General features: G+C 48.8%; 1 protein-coding gene across 11 annotated transcripts in view; it reads right to left on the bottom strand.

The window, feature by feature from the left end:
• Positions 1-17,072, bottom strand: part of LOC142560352 (uncharacterized) — a 262,537-nt gene that overhangs the window by 32,338 nt on the left and 213,127 nt on the right. The window contains exon 1 of one of the 11 annotated variants that reach the window (XM_075672396.1): positions 13,392-13,483. The exons of 9 other annotated variants lie outside the window; for them this stretch is intronic. The gene's annotated coding sequence lies outside the window, so the exon portion shown is untranslated. Of the gene's footprint in view, positions 1-1,046; positions 1,340-13,391; positions 13,484-17,072 lie in introns of those variants that run through there. One more of the 11 variants, XM_075672387.1, reaches the window with a different exon arrangement.

The raw sequence follows: 17,072 nt of genomic DNA on the forward strand, positions 1-17,072 counted from the left end.
CATGCTAAACAGCGAACACCGAAATTTTTCTTTCCCCCCCCCCCTCGGCTTTCTCGGAAGGAATGTCCAGCGTGGAAACAAGGGGGGGGGGAGGGGGGGTACGCAGCGAACGGATGGAAGAGACGCAAGGTTGCGCGCCCCGGGTAATAGCAGCCGTACCTGGAACAAATCGCCGTGTCGGTCGGTGCTTTCGGAACGGCGCGAGCGGGGGGAGGCGATCGCCTCGTTTCACTGGCGTCGGCGGCACGCCGGAGCGAAAGGCTTCGTGGAAGAGTACAAGCGCAGCTCATCGCCGCTCTTTGAGTACGGTTTTTGCAAGCGAGCCCGCGCCTTCGTGGATGCCGCGCGCGTGGTGATGTGATTAGCGGGGCGATGTCAAACAAAGGGGTCAATGCGCGTGCCTTTACGAGTAAGGAGGTTCTCGGGGAAAAGGGGGAGGGGGGGGGGTTATACCGAAAACATGTTAATCTCGTGATGGGCGGTCGCGTGCCCGAAACGAAAAAGAGAGAGAGAGAGAGAGAGAGAGAGAGAGAGAGAGAGAGAGAGAGAGGAAGAACGCATTGTTGAGTGATATACAGCGGACGCGAGGTCCAGCACTGTCAGGGAAGCCCCGTAAGGTATGTCGTTACTTGCAGCCGAGTTTCGGCTCCGTGGCAGCGTTAGGGCTGAGGCAGGGAGTTAGCGAGATTGGCGATCGTCGATCGACGCCCGGATTTAGTTAAATCGCGTGAAAAGCTTGTTCAGTCTGCACCGATGTTATCACGACAGAGCGTAAAACGAGGCACACGTGCGGTTTAGCCGGCAGAAGTTGCATCGTACAGTCCGGTCTAAGCGCAAAACTGAAATCGTCGGCAATGAACACAAGATCTTCTCAAATCGTCGGCTACGACTAAACAGACACACACGAGAGCGAGAGGTGGGGGGGGGGGAGGCAAGGGAACTCATGATAAGACAACGCAGGGTGAATCTTGCCACAACTTTCCGAACTCAAATCAAACGCGCTGCGTTTCACGGCCAAGCTATGGCGACTGATCTAGAGTACTCACTTTTATATCGTCAAATCCAATCCATGGGCAGCAAGCAAGTCAAACGTCCGCAGTAGCTGCCTCGGTCGCGAGCACGAAATCACAGCCACTGCATTAACGCGCGACGCGAACTGCCAGGAAGCGCCTCGGACTCCTCGCGAGTCGGTGCCCAGCGCCCCGCGAAGGCGCCGGAGAAACAACTCGCACGCCCTCTCCGAGTGCGACGTCATCCCCTTTAAACGGAATAAGAAAGGTCTTTCCACATATCCGACGCCGCCACCGGCGGCGGCGCGGGACATCCAAGACGAACGGATGACGGAAAGAAAAAAAAAGTTTTAACGAAAAAAAGAAAAAGTGCGGTGAAGGGCGGCGTACGCTTTTCCGTCCTGGCCTAAGAATCTTCCAAGCGCGGCCGGCCAAGGAATCACACAGCGAAAGTGCGAGCGCGCGCGCGCATAGCCAGCGGCCGGAGTGAGAGGCGCGAGACGACAGCGCACGCAACAAACGCCAGATCCGCCAGCGGGACGTCCCGTCTCGGAATCGACGCCCGCGGCGCGGCTCGTTCCCCTTTCTCTCCTCTTCCCTACCCTCTCCCTCGTGCCTTCCCGTTACGGAGGGGAACGTGCGGGCGAAAAATAAAGAAAGGCTGCGAAAGTTCGTCGCATTGTCTTTCCACCTGCCCCCCTCTTTCATTTATTCTTCGGCCGACGCAGGCTGGCGCCCCCCCTCGACAAGATGCTAGCAGTAGCAACGGCAGCAGCAACGGCAGGCATTTCGCCAAATCCGCACCACGCCGTCTAGCCGCCGGTGACGGCGGAGAAGGAAGGGGAGGTGTTAAAGGCGGCGGCATGACGTCACGTACGCAGGACGCCCAGGGTCAACCACGCGCTGCGGCGGGGTGGGCACGTGAGCCGCCTGTCATCGAAGCGCCCAGTGAGCTATGCGCCTCCTCGAGGTGGCCGCTCTCTTGCTACGGGCCTGACTCACACGCTACGGCGGGCCGCCGACGTGGAGGAAAGAAACGCGCGTACAATGTGCTAACACCTATCCGTCGGCGTCCTGTTTAGAGGAAAAATATAAAAAAAAAAAAAATGAAGTACCGACCGGAATATCAACGAAAGTAAGGCGCTCTCTCTACCCTATACGCCACGCAAGTCGCAGACCACCGCTTATAAAGATCTATAAACGGTCTCGCAGACAACCTCGGTGGTTTCGCACGACACGAATCGAAAGCTCACTCACCGTCGTCGTCACCTTCGTGGAAGCCAGGTGATGGCTTGCTTGAAGTTTGCTCCGCGCAAAATGTGCAGTCCCCACGCTTTCGTGTGTATACGTTGTATTTCAAGTGCGCTACTTTGGAGACGGTTGCGAGGCCAGCTAGCAGGGTTGTTTCCGATTCACCCCACTATACAGTTCGCCACCAATTTACTTATTTTTAGCCATGTTGCGAAAGGTGCGACGACAACGCTCAGGTTTATCTGACGCACATATTTCAGCGATCCGTTCGGGCTCGCTCATTAATTATCATCAAGGGCCATACTAAACGCCTCTAACCCAATTGCGCAATTCTTGATTCGAAACGAACCCCCGAATTCTGTCTCCGACATCATTACGATACGTTATACGTTAGATACGCTACGTTACGATACGTTAGGTACGAATACGTGCGGTATTTACGCGCGCTGCGGAGATAAAAAGGAATGGCGCGAACAGTGACCTGCGCTAGCTAACTAATTTTCACGGACGAAAGTTGGCACCACTCTGCGGCCCGATCTGAAGCCGTGTGAAGGGAGTCGCCAAAAGCGGAAGCAAGAGGGACGCCGCGTATACCGGAAAAAGCTCTTCGCGGAATTGCACACTGTCGGCGTGGCATGAGCAAGATCATTTCTTGGCTGCGCCCCAAGTCGCCGTTTGCATCAAGGAGCAACGACCACCGGGGCCTTGCGGTGATGGAAAACACCGCTTCGATTATGCGCACAAGTGTGCGATTTTTTTTTTTTTTTAAAGATCTACACACGTATGGAGTTCTCTCGGAACTTTGGGCAGATAACGAATATTGATTGATTTGTAGAGTTTATTGGCGCAAGGGCCAGATGAGATAACGAATATTTCCGGCTTTGCTACGTCACCGCCCTTGTAAACGCAAAGCCCACGGAGTTCGCGAAATCGTCGGCGAAAACAAACAGTTTTAGCTGAACAGTGCGGAATAACAGATACGTCAATACGGCTGCAACAGCGTCGGTAGCGTGACCTTAATTGTGACGCTTATACGTGAAGCGCAACGCTTTAGAAAACTGTCTGTGTTGCGTCATTGATCTCTTCGAATATGAACAAAGAAGAGATCTAGTACACGGCATAATAATTGTTTATGGCACGACATTATGACCAGCAGTTAATTCGAACATGACCGCTGTAATTATTCGTCTGTGTGCTCGAGCGTGACGTCAGTGTCACATGAAGGCGCTAGCAGCGTTGTTACGTACGTGTGTGTAACCAGTGTTTCATTCCTGCGTAAACTGTGATGAGTTGTTTGTGCGGAGGCTAATACTCCCCGATATTTTTCGCTTGTCCGTGTACGTCCTTTACGGAATGCCCCGCAAACCGAAACGTAGACTGTAGTATACCAACGCTGGCAGCGACATTGTGTGACGCTTTGTCCAACCAGAAGGCATTAGAAATGTTTGTGTTACACGATTGTTCTCGTTCACGACAAAAAAGGGGGGAGGGGGCAACATGTTAACTACTATATCATTGCCGGCGCTTTACATGAGGAGCTATGTACAATATGGTTGGTGACTGCGATAACCATACCCGCCGCGGTATAGATGCGCATTACGATAGGCTTGAAAGGCGTACTTGATGCGAAGCGCATGAGATCAAAACAGACTCGTTATATATAGCTAGTCAGTTCCGCATACTTAAGAGGTATTATACTTAAAACCAAGCCTGTACACAAGAGAGGGACGACGGGAGGGGGGAGAGGGTTCAGTGTGAAACGGAACATCCAGTTTGCATTCAAGCGCCGAAAATCCCTCCACAAATACGGCTAAGTTTGCAGAGACACACCACCGCAACGCTGATTTCACGTCGGGAAATCCGTTTATCAGACCACGACAATAATGGCTGCGATCACTCATTGCACAGTCATCGGTTGAATATAATTACGATCCGCGCATGTCTAAAACGACCAAACGGGGGAAAAGAAACAATGCGAACACTCGTGTTCCTCATTCTGCGTTTGCCCACGACTATATTTAAGCACGCAAAATGACGACGTGGCTTAATTACTCCAAGTAACTCTCTTTTCGCTTGAACCGTTCCCTTAAAGAAGTTCTCGGGGTATTCACGGCGCATGTTTGTGTTCGTGCACCTTGCCATTCCTGTAAAGTTAATTGAATCAGCGCGACCATGTCTGTCACTTCGGCACGCACGCGCATACCGATCGCAGATTCATTCGGGAATGGTAAATAAAGGTCGGAGCGAAACGACGCTGAAGTGACGTCAACTAATTTGCAAGTAGCACGCGACAGGCGGTATAGATCTTTCGAGATTCGGGAGAGCGTTATTGATGATCTTCCTCGCGCGACAACGGATCAGTCCACGCCACAACTCGGCTGGTTTCCTGACTGTTCAACGCCAGCGAAAGGGCGCGGATAAAACAGACCGACAGCGAGATCTCGGGGGCGTTTCGGGTCACCGGGCTCACGCCGTGCCAACGGCGACAGGAAGAACACGTGAAGAAGAGAGGCATAACCCCGGCCACTACGAGGGTGCGCGGTCCGACGGGGTATCGTGAGACGGCGCGTGATGACGCCTGCAAGCACCGTTCCTAGTCTGACCCGGGGACGCCCTCGACCCGACCCTGGAAAAAAAAAAGAACCGCGAGAAACGCCCCCGCGTGGAACGCGCCTACATCTACCGGGGGAGGGAAGCAACACATCGTGGCCTCCGAGATTGTCAGCGCGGGTCTGCGCGGCCATCTCAGATTCCATGATCCATATCGCGCCTCTATGCTATGCCATATGAACTGTAGGGCACAGAGGCACGGTGAGCAGGCCTGCCGCCTGTACTTCTTCCTTCTTCGGCACTGGGCGGCATCTCTTCGTTGTGTGGGCGGTTTAGACGACTTTCGCACCTGCACTCGACCGCGAAAAGCACCGGGACGCCGTAGCCGCGACATAAAAATATAATAACGGAATTGAAAGCAATGTTGTGGAAACTCGAAATATTGACGACTGCCTGGCTTAATTGCAGAATCGCCTTTTCTGATTCTCGTTTGTTTGTTTGTGTTTTCATCCCTACGGTTCTGCAGTGACGCTGTTGAAATGGTTCATCGTGGCAGTGCTTATATTACCTTATTTAGTTCGTTCACAGCAGCCAGTCTTGTTATGGACAGGTTGAATACTTAAGTGATTGATAGACAATACCTCCAAGATCCCTTGTTTGGGGACGTTACATGAGGTTACATATAGAAGTAATGGCAGGATTGGAGTGAATGTGAAGTATGCGTGACTTCAAGCGTCCGCATCTTTAATACTATTGAAGCGGGCATTTTAACAGCGAAGCTGTTTAAGATTTTAGTTCCGCCGTGGAGCGTTACCAGAAAACTCACTAGATTATTGCCCTTTCCTTTCCCTCCCCGATGTAGAGTAGCAGGCCAGAGCAAGTTATAGCACCGATTTCTCTGCCTTTCTATAAATCTCTCTCTCTCTCTCTCTCTCTCTCTCTCTCTCTCTCTCTCTCTCAGACTATGGCCCAGCTGTGCGCCACGTCGCGTTGCCTAGCAACCGCCTGCGAGAGCACCGAACCACGTAACTTCCTCGCACCCCACGCGCGTAGGGCGGAGTGGTGACGTCACAGACGAGTAAACGCTCGGAACAGCCAACGCGGAGACGCACCTCTCGCCTCCTCTGCTCCGTGAGTACGTGCTGCTGCTGCCGTGGGAGGACCGAAGAAGCAGCTTACCAGGTAGAGCGCCGCACCATAGAGAAAGAAAATGGCCGCACTGCCAAAGAAGAAGCGACGCCGAGAACGAGAAGAGGCGACGCCGAGTCGAGGATCCAGAGTTTCAGTCCAGGGAACGCGAGAGTCGGCGCCTGAACGCTCGCTGTCGCCGAGAAAGCGATCCCGGCCTGCGACTGCTCGAAAACTGCCAGCGTCAAGCTCGCGGCGACAACTGAGCAAAACCTAGCATAACGTCGCATAACCCACAAACAACTTGGCAAGCCACGTAAGAAGAGCTGGGTGATAACAGGCTCCGCTGTTGATGGCGCCTTGCACCGCTAGTGCAACCTGCGCACGTCTTTTTCTTTGGTGATAAGAGCGGTGTGGTTGGGAAGGTCATTCTATTCGCCAGCAATGAATACAAGCAGCACCGCTGGAACGATAAAGTGCGTTCGCGTGGCAGTACCACACTGTTTGGGCGAAATGCGAAACACGACGAATATACTTTGCAAAGACAGTCCAGAAATTCAATTCTAATGCCGGAGTGATCTACGTAGACAAAATAAATCTAGCGTCGCGATTATGGATCGAGCCCAGCGTATTATTGTTTAGGTTAGATCGGTAAAGTTCATTATTTGGTGTCCAGAAATAGTCTTTCTGCACGGCCGGATAAAAAAAAAAAAAATGAACAGATGACTTTTTTTACATACTTCGAGGTTCAAACACAATATTCAATGCGGGTTGTCGGAAGCGCAGGCACAGATTGCACATTTGATTGTCAATGTTAAATTTTTAATGCAGCGACAAAAGCTCGTCTCACGGTGCCCCCTGTGCTCCACTTAATTTCAGGCGAGCAATACCCTTATAAAAATTTCTAGCAACATTTTTTAGACAGTCTATAGACTTTTGTTACTAGAACCTACCAACAGTCAATTGAAATCCTACCAGCTGTCTTTATACATCCTAACAACGCTCTAGTAACACCCTAGAAACAATTGGCCACCAACTTTCAATAGAAACATGTTCATAGGATGTCTTTAAACTTCCTACCAATTTCCTATAAACATTTGTCTTTATACACCCTAGTAACATTCTTTCAAAAGAGAAATGTTCATATATTTTCTGTTGACTTCCTACCAATCCCCTATTAACAAGCTTTCTTAATATGCCCTATTAACATTGTTCCAATTGAACAATGTTTGTAAACGTTCTGCCAACTTCCTACCAATCACCTATTAACATTTGTCTTTATACACCCTAGTAACATCCTATCAAGAATTGGATCATATCAAGAACTGGCTACCGTCCTTCAACTGAAGCATGTTCATAGATGGTCTGTAAACATTCTACTAACCGTCAACCAACACAAGTCTTTAGGCTCTTTAGTAACACTCTGGCAATATTTTACTCACATGTGCTTATGTACTTGCTATTGACGCCTTACTATTAGTAAGATTTGTCCCACATACGACCTAGTAGCATAGTGTAAACATTTGTCAGTATGTGTGAACATGTTGGTAAAAGGCAGTATGCAACCTAGAAGGTGCTCGTAAATGGAAAACAAATGCAAGTTTGCACTGAAAGAAGTTTATTCACACGAAAATATTTACACAGAATTGTGAGAGAAGTAGTAGAGAAATTTAAAAAAATAAATGAATAATGACTTAGTTGATTACTGCATGGCAGCTGTCGCATAATCTCTAGCAAGCATCGATTATGCAAGCTGATGTCTCAGAATGCTTGCAGAATGAACCAACCCTGCACAGAAACAAGATTGTCAGTGTTAACATCATGTTCAGGTTAGCATATCACATACATAGAACAGCTTTTTAAGGTTCACATGAATGCTGAAATTGTGACCGTCATCGCTGTTTACTTGCAGAGGAGATGGCAAGGATGGGGCACATTATTCAATGCATATCCTTTGCTGCGTTGTCGTTGTGCGTTGGGTGTACGTGTTATTAAAATTAGAAAAGTGTACAAAATGGGTTTCTCTACCAATTACCTGCATAAATGAGTTACTCACTGAAAAAGTTAATTACATGGTTTATTCATCGTGAAATTTGTAGCACGCACAATAGACACGGACGCAGAGAAGGTGGACACGCGAGCGCTTACTCAAAGCTGGTTATTTTTGGAAGGAGTGAACGTAACAGAGCCAGCTAGCTGCACCGAGCATGTGCAAAACGTGTCGTCCATATTTATATAAACAGACGACAGAGCTTGAAGCAGTATTCAAGAATACAAATGCTTTGTCAGTGATAGCAACCAATGGCTGACTGATGCATTTTTAAGCACGCCTTATTATATGGAACGCTTCTGTAATTTGACGTGTTCGTTTATTTTTACTCGAAAACAAAATATGAGTTTCAAAAAATACCGGTTCACAATGACATAGGTTGCAGTGGTTAAACAGGTGCGAATGATTTTCTTTCACATTCGCACTTGTCTATCCAGTGCAACCTATGTCATTGTGAACCGGTTCGCTGAAAAATATGTAATTGTGAACCGTGAAGCTATACGCTCAATATTTTACTGTTTGTCATCCTGTGCAGCCAGAGTAGGAAAGAGCAAAGAATGAGTTCATGATCAGACAATATTTACCAGACTTTAGGTCATTGCGAACGCTGTGAAAACGAAGTATTTGTACGCTTCGTGTTTATAGCAACTTCAAGCGAACCCCATGACGCGGGGCAGCTGAAGAAGGTAAGAAAATTGTTCTTAAAACATTTCACGTCGTTGCAGTTCGCGCTATAATAACCTGCCAAAATGCGGCATTAGAAACTGAAATAAAATAACATCAAAATAATATCTTTACGAAGAATGATGGAAAAGAACATACCTTTTATTATAATTTGGAGATAGAGAGAACTTCGGCGCATAGCAGTCTTGAGGAACAGCTGTTCGCTATTTGTGCAGTTTAAAACACGGACTTTGCCAATATTAAATCACTTCACACGACACTGCATCGCAGCTGGCAGAGAAGTTCCAGAAACGCTCACATCACGGAACGAAGAAAGCACCGTGGGCTTCGCAAACACCTTGCTGGTTGGCTTGCATCGATGAATTAGCCACTAGCCACAACACACCATAAGCATAAATAGGAGCAAAAATAGCTAGATTGCTGCTACAATACGCCACGAAACACCTACATCGCTCCGACCGTACCATGCCGGCGTCGCAAAGGAACTGATGGCGATTGCGATGGTCTCCCGCTTTGCCTCGACTGGGCCAACTGTCAAATTTGTGCGCATGCGCGGGGAGGCATGTGACATTCTTTCCATCCACCTGCTTCGCCTGGACCGCCGCGGAACTAAAGCCCCTCTTTAAGCCGAAACATGCCCCCCCCCCCTCGCCCGCTACCTTGCGATGGTTGACTCACACCTAGACATTCCTCGCCTCTTGGTGACAGCTGTGGCCGGCCTTTGTGTACGCACCCCTTTCTGGGAACTGCACTTAGAGGGAGGAATGTACCTCATGGACGAGGTTAAAAAAAAAAAAAACTGAGAAGGCAACCGGCTCAATTTTGTTGGGCATTTAGGGGCTGTATAATTTTATCTTTCGAGACAATTATTCTTCTGAAAACCGACTTTTTTCTCGAAATGTAATAAACATAGAACAATAAAATCATATTAGGTAAATTATGTGGTTATTCTATTTTGCGCAAGAGCATCCTTTAGCACTTGCTGCTTTCAAAGACAAAACATTGCTCCCTGGCGCCCAGCGGTGAAGCAGATTGTAGTACTATTTTTATAGTCAAATACATGTCCGAAGCGTAGCGGCTATGACGTTAGCAGTTTTCAGACGCCCGAAGCACGGCAAAAGCATGGCCTTTGATATCCTGGCTGTTGGTATACGGAATGCCACTATTACGGATGTCATGATGACCCCTTGTCGGAGCTCAAAATTTGGTCGCCGTGTTGTGAAGCAAGATCACTGAATGTTAAGAGTGCATAATTATTTCTTTTCGATCTGTTTTCACACACAGCAAGCTACCATCGCCATAAAGCACATCAGTTGACATAGTTACTTTGCCTTCACTTTGATGCAAGGTCCTATTTTCTTTAATATGCAGAAGCCGTCGGTAGGAGGCAGGGACGAAAGCGTGCGAATAGGAACGCGTAGAAAGCTACATTTTTTATACTGTAAGGGTAATTTAATTATTTTTTCACAGAAAAGTGTTGCTTGCACAGAGTTCAGCTTTTCTTTCTATTCGACCTGTGCGCATCTCAGGTCAATACCTGCGCTCACTCAGCAGTAGTTGTATTTTGCAGCCTTTTGGACATTTGAGCGGCAACGTTCCAGCGCCGTGTTACCCTGAGTTTCGGCTCTTTTTCTTCTTTTTAACAAATATCGTGACGCTACTATGCTGACACGTTCCAGCTTAGGGCGTACTATTTATATCGCAGAATGCACTGACCTAAATATCTCGTTGCAAAGCTAATTGGTGGCATTGCAATAGCAGTGCGTGGTAAGGGCAAATTTACGCTCGAGCCTTACACCACACCACCCGCTTGCCCGCACGCATGTGGTCGGGTGAAAATTTGCACATTTCGTAGACTGGTACACACATTTCGGTTTACACTGCATGTGCGAGCCCAGTGTATGCCAAAATCTGTGAACCAGTGGGCGAAATGTACAGTTTTCTGCACGACCGCACGCGTCACGGCTCAAGCGTAAATCGGCCTTTAATTAACCAGCCCCAAGGTCGGAATAAAGCTCTGCAACTGGTGCGCGGCCTGCACAGTAGTCCGCTATCACACCGGTCAGGTGGTGTAGCGCGAGCAAATTTTCTCGGAGTGTGCTGACGTCACCGCACGCTCACGTAGTCCAGTAGATCCTCTAAAAGATTAGTTCTAACAATTTACGAACATATTTCTTTAAACATTTTAGGAGCACTCCGTCAACAATTGGCTACCGACTTGGATTGGGACTATGATTTAAAACAAAGAGCTTGACTCCTGAGTATGTCATATATCGGCATTAATGTGTGTTAGAAAAATTTATCAAAAACTCTGAGGTTACTTCCCATTCTAAATATTTTTTGGCAAACAGTACGAGCTGTGGATGTACTGAGGATACATGTCCTTCAAACAAAAAAAATATAGTTCGATGATGTATAGTACAACATTCTTTAGACAAAAGTAACAAGCCTTCTGACGCAGTACTGAAGTGGTTATAGAGATAAAAGTTAGAAAAATACATGTTGATGGGGACCTTAAGATATTCTATGTGCAAAAGTAAGAAGGAAGTCTTTTACGGTGTATTAAATATATTCTTTATACAAAAGTAAGAAGGAAGTCTATTAACGGTGTATTTAAAACATTCTTTATACAAAAGTAAGAAGAAAGTCTGTTAACAGTGCATTGAAAATATTCTTTATACAAAAGTAAGAAGGAGGTCTTTTAACGGTGTATTTAAAACATTCTTTATACAAAAGTAAGAAGAAAGTCTGTTAACAGTGTATTGAAAATATTCTTTATACAAAAGTAAGTAGGAAGTCTTTTAACGGTGTATTTAAAACATTCTTTATACAAAAGTAAGAAGAAAGTCTGTTAACCGTGTATTGAAAATATTCTTTATAGAAAAGTAAGAACAAAGTCTGTTAACGGTGTATTGAAAATCTTCTTTATACAAAAGTAAGAAGGAAGTCTTTTGACTGTGTATGAACAAATGTTACTAGAATGTGAATGTTAATAGACTGTCAATAAAGTAAATAGAAAGTTGGTAGGAGTTCTAAAGAATGTTAACGTTCATTTTTATAAGGGTAAAGCGGAGCAATGTCATTTACTACCTAGCAGCACCCGGTAATTACCACTTTCCCTTGACTGTTCCCAAGCCGTAGTTATACGTAGTTAACCTGCATCGCTTCCTTTCTTTTCATGCACATTTTTTTCATGTCCGAGTTCGAGCACGTTTCCCATTCGCAGTCGGATGCGGCCTGCCGTTCCCGATCGGTCTTAATTAACACCGACGCGTGTTGGAGTAAAAAACGTGGCGAAATATATAGTATACCGCTAAAACCAGCGGCTGCATACTACAGTGCGGTTGGAAATATGGGAAAAGATGCCCATAGAAACAAGCTCGGGGGAGGGGGGGGGGGGCTACTGTCTTCGAGTGGAAGATAAGATGGGTTCCAAGGTGACCTGATACAGTATCTTCATGGGCAAACGAAAAAACGCGGAGTCACAAGCGATCACGAAAGAAGGACAGAGGAAACATTGGTAGTCACCAGAAAAAGAAGTAAACAACGATTCCTCGCAATTCCTGCTTGAGTATATGTACTGGCGTGAATTCAATAACCCGATTCTGATTACTTGTTGAGAAGTTTTAACACGAATTTCAAGGAGACGGCGGCGTTATTTCGGGACTTTTCTAGGTAATTTCGAGGGTGCCAAGTTCTTTATATAGTCGACCTGCCAAACGAGCGAAGACTCAAATGCGCGTCTGCGGTGTGATCAGCTGCGTCAAGTGTAATGCTTCACGGCAAGGAAGTAGAAGAACCAACCATGAAACCATTACGGAAAAATCGAATATGTCGCGCACGAACTTACTGGAAGAACCTTACTAATTTTAGACTACTGTGCAGGGTTTCAAATCGATATCTATAGATAACCGCGTCTTGTGCCGGTCTTCCGTAGTCCTGTCCTTGCCTGTCGCCAATTACCTCCGCGTGATTGAGTTTTTTTGATGAAGCACGCCGATGAGCTCGCGATTTAATTCTGCGCCTTCTCGCGATTTCATTTATTTCACGCCTCTGGTGTATGGGCAGTTCCTACAGCCTGTTGGATGTCCGGATAACCCTTGAGTTTATTGCACGAGGGTAGCCTTCGATTCGCTATGTATGCTAGACTGTGTCAAGCATATTCTTAATAGAAAGGTGAAGAATTGGAAAGATCGGATACCAGAAAAAAAACGCAATTTTGGTGTACTGCGCATCGACAATGGCACAGCGTCTGTCACCCGTCAACCACACAGAACCTATTCTAGACGTCGCAGGGCGGGGCCAATCCAGTCAAATCTGCTCGATTCCTATTACAAGCCGGCTTCTGGGCTGAAATGCATTCCATGCACGTCGGTGAAACGAAAGCATTCTGTCCCTGATATACCACGTCATCACGTAGTTCCCTTATTGATACACGACGACATCAAATTTCGCTCGGTTTCATGACGTCACGATAACGCCGATGACGCCGCGGGCACGGCCTCTCACGGGCAGCACCAAAGTAAAATATATTTACAAGTGCTTCCCGACCTCAACACTTGCCGAGTGCTATCTATCCTCTTGTGCGGGAACAAGAGTGTGGCGGGAGTTTGTACACAATTCCGACAGCACGCGCCAGTACCCCTACAACAAATTTAACAACCCAAGCGTTCGCATACGGGAAGCGGAGCGGATCGGATTATCCGCGTCGTACTCACATCTAATCCAGCTTCTCCGTGCGCCGCACACGTTCCGGTCCGCTCAACAACTCCGACACAGTTTGCGAGCCGCAGATCTCCACAGAGCCGCACTGCCCCGGAACGAGAGGCAGTGCGTAAGTCACACGGCCTGCAGCGCGAAGTTCGAGCCACTCCCGGGGGTCGCACCAACACTTGATACAGCACGCGTACGTGCGACTCCGCTCGCCGCCGTCGGCGTGCAGGAGGAACGCGTCCCGCTCCTCGAACAGCCACACGCGCCGGGGGAGCCGCGCGTTCTCCGCGGGCGCATTTTTAACGCGATAGCGTTAAGGAGCTCGTGTCGCAGAAAAGCCGGTGTCGTCGGCGTCGGCGTCGGTGTCGGCGTCCGCGGCGTTGGCCGTGAGCGATAAATCACGGCAGGCACTTCATAAATAAAAAGCAACTTCCAAGATGGGCTGGGTGGGAATCGAACCAGGGTCTCCGGAGTGTGAGACGGAGACGTTACCACTGAGCCACGAGTTCGATGCTTCAAAGCGGTACAAAAGCGCCTCTAGTGAACGCGGTGTTACCTTAGAAGGCTCAGGCGCGCGTCGCTTGCTGAGGCGCGCATTTCGTTGTCGCGCCGAACGCTGCGTTGCTTGACGCTCACCGCGTCCGATGCGGGGCGCGTTGTCGCTGCGCCGTAGCCCAATACCCCTTGGCGGGTCGACGGGAACGCTGTCGCGTTCCACTCTTGAAGGCGAAGCTTAAGCGTCCTCCAATTTTTTGACGCTCGGACCGTTTCCCTGACGACGACTGAATGTGTGTGTGTGTGTGTGTGTGCGTACGCGCGCGCCATTTCGTATTCGCTGTGTATACCGCCGCATTGGCCGAGCGACGCCGGCAAATCGAAGCTTTTTTTGTTGCAAAGCGTTCAAGCAACGGTTTTGGGGGAGAGGTCGGTGCACACGCGGAGAGGCGAACGCGGGGGGGGGGGGAAGAGGGAGTGGCGGAGGGAAGGGAGGAGAGGCGCGTTTCGGGCGTCGCGCTGCAACTTATAGATTTCTGTCGTCGCGCACGGGACCAAATGAACGCCGTTAGCAGCCCGTCACCGACCTAAGCGTAACCCAGAGGCGCGAGGAAATGGCGCGCGAAGCGAGCGCGTCGTTGTTTACCTGTCATTAGACAGTTTTAATTTAGCGTGTTTAGCGTAACAGCGGGCTTAGCGGAATAGTGCTTCGAACTGAATGCGGCCGTTGTTCTGCTAAGATCCACTTCGCTCCCAACAAATGGCTGTATAAACGGGCTTCGCTTAATCTCAGGCAGCTTCGTCAACACAGTATTGCGGATAACCTCGAAGGGTTTTCAAGATCGCTTTTCGTTTCGAACGCGTCCAAGCCTAGTGAAGGAACCTCCGAAATGCCGCCACCGCCGCCAATCAGTAAAGTCGGGAGATAAACGCGCCGACCTCCTAGGACCTTTGAGATAGGAAGATTTCGCCGCAGATCGGCGGACATGGGAAGTACAAATACAACGCGCTCCTGGGTGTACCGTGGCGCTGCCTCTCGCACTTTCCCGGCGCACACATAGATATAATCAAGTAGGTGCACTATGTACGCGAAATTCAGAGCGTAATTCAATAGCGTTGACGCCCCGAGCACTAGAGGTCCCCCTAATCTAAAACTCTCCACTGACTATTGGCATGTACAACCGTCGTAAATAGCGAAGATACCAATAGCACTGCGCGCCTCGTGTATAGTGGATACATGATCGGACTGACTCTTCAGGCTAGAGTACACATGCTATACTATATTATACTATATACTACAGATGACTGATGGGAGGATTAACTACATGGAGCAACGCGCGAGCTATGAGAGACCGCGCGCGGTGAAGGGCTCTGGAATAACTGAGCACCTAGAGTTATTTACCGGCCACCCAAAGCGTGCTTCGCGAGCGGTTGTGCATTTGGCCCCCATCGTAGTAAGAGCCGTCGCGGCAAAGAAATCGAACGCGCGACCTTGAGATCGGAGGCATAACGCTAAGCACGGAGAGACCTCGGCGGATAACACCATCCGTCTATTTATGTCCAATGCGGAACAAACGCATCCCCAATTCCCCCCCAATAACCACCATCTTGCGCCAACTTACTCAACCTATATGCTTGCGAATATCAAACTCAACGAGCATCCAGCCCATGTATTTGCCATGCTTTGGTATTTGCTGTGTTACTCCGATGGATCGTCGCTCATCTGCTCTGTCGAATTGCACCTTGTCCTACCTGTACAACTGCATTTGTCGCTCCTCCAGATCAACAAGAAAATGAGCTACGCTTGTTTGTTCAATAATTAATGCCACTACCTTACTGTTTCGTAACGTTTACGCCGACCAGTTTTCGTTCCATCACTCGTTACGCGGTTCCTATGCGTAGATCAGTATAACCACAAAATCGGCTAACAGCGCTACTCACCGTGCACGCGAAATCGGTCCACGGGTCAGTGCAACCGACCCTCAAGGACAACCTCGAAAGTGCAATACAGCCCTCGCTGTGCCTGGAAACGTAATCTCTCGGAGAAAACTTGCCCGGAATGTTGTACAAGTACCAAAGCATGAGCCGTGGAGAAGGGACAACGTAGGATGCTACACTTCATGAGAGGCCTCCAGATGAGATAACCCGAGCCCACACAACCAAGTGCTCGGCCAAGCTGTCGCACAATTCAACGATAGCCCGAAACCGTTATCTCCGTACTAAAAGAAGGCGTCATTCATCGCCGCGGTATCAGCAAACACGCAAACATACTCTACCTGTTACCTAGATGGCTGGAACAATGCCGGATATCCGGGTCTGATAAGGGCGTTACATAGCTTAACAGTAACGCTCCTTAAGGGATGCGTCAACAAACTAGTGGATCAAGAAAGGAGGGAAAGGAGGGCGGAGGGAGGGAGGGGGCGCAGCGTGGCCATCTTTCCTTACTGGTTTTGAATTACACTCGTTATTTCACACGAAGAGAGTCTGACATAAGGCGGAGAGCCTGGTCGAGGTCTCGGCCCCGCAAACTGCGAGCACTACAGCACACTGCCCACACGCATCACACAGAGTCTAACACCACGTGCAACGACGTGCAACGTCTTTTACATTCAAAAAGCGTCGGAATCACATGCTGAAATTCAACAGCAGCATGTGTACAACTTCGACGCGGACCGTACAGCATTCTGCGCACGGAGTAGGTGAGACGAGAGCGTATGGAGCGAGGGAAAGCCGCTCCGGAGCAATTTGGAGAGGAACCCCGGACCCCGCGATCAGAGGTCGCCGGGCAGCGATAGATAATCCGCCGCTTACCTCTTTAATATCGATGACCGCTGTGGGGGGTCCTGGGAACAAAACGCAGGACAACCTGCTTGAAATGCGCGGGGAGGCTCGCCTAGCGGCAAGCAAAGGAAGCGGAAGCAACTTCCGGTGTGAAAGTTGATTCTGCGCCGGAACACTGCTACAGCCTAAAAAGTTTCTCAGACAATTTTCTTGTACGCTTTCTTTTTAGTCCTCATACATATTAACAGCGTTGAATATACAGTTTCACTAATGACGCGTACGGCTCGAGGTACGATTCGTTCGTTCGTTCGTTCGTTCGTTCGTTCGTTCGTTCGTTCGTTCGTTCGTTCGTTCGTTCGTTCGTTCGTTCGTTCGTTCGTTCGTTCGTTCGTTCGTTCGTTCGTTCGTTC

The sequence above is a fragment of the Dermacentor variabilis genome, chromosome 10 (assembly GCF_050947875.1).
Source record: "Dermacentor variabilis isolate Ectoservices chromosome 10, ASM5094787v1, whole genome shotgun sequence".
Taxonomy (NCBI): Eukaryota; Metazoa; Arthropoda; class Arachnida; order Ixodida; family Ixodidae; genus Dermacentor; species Dermacentor variabilis.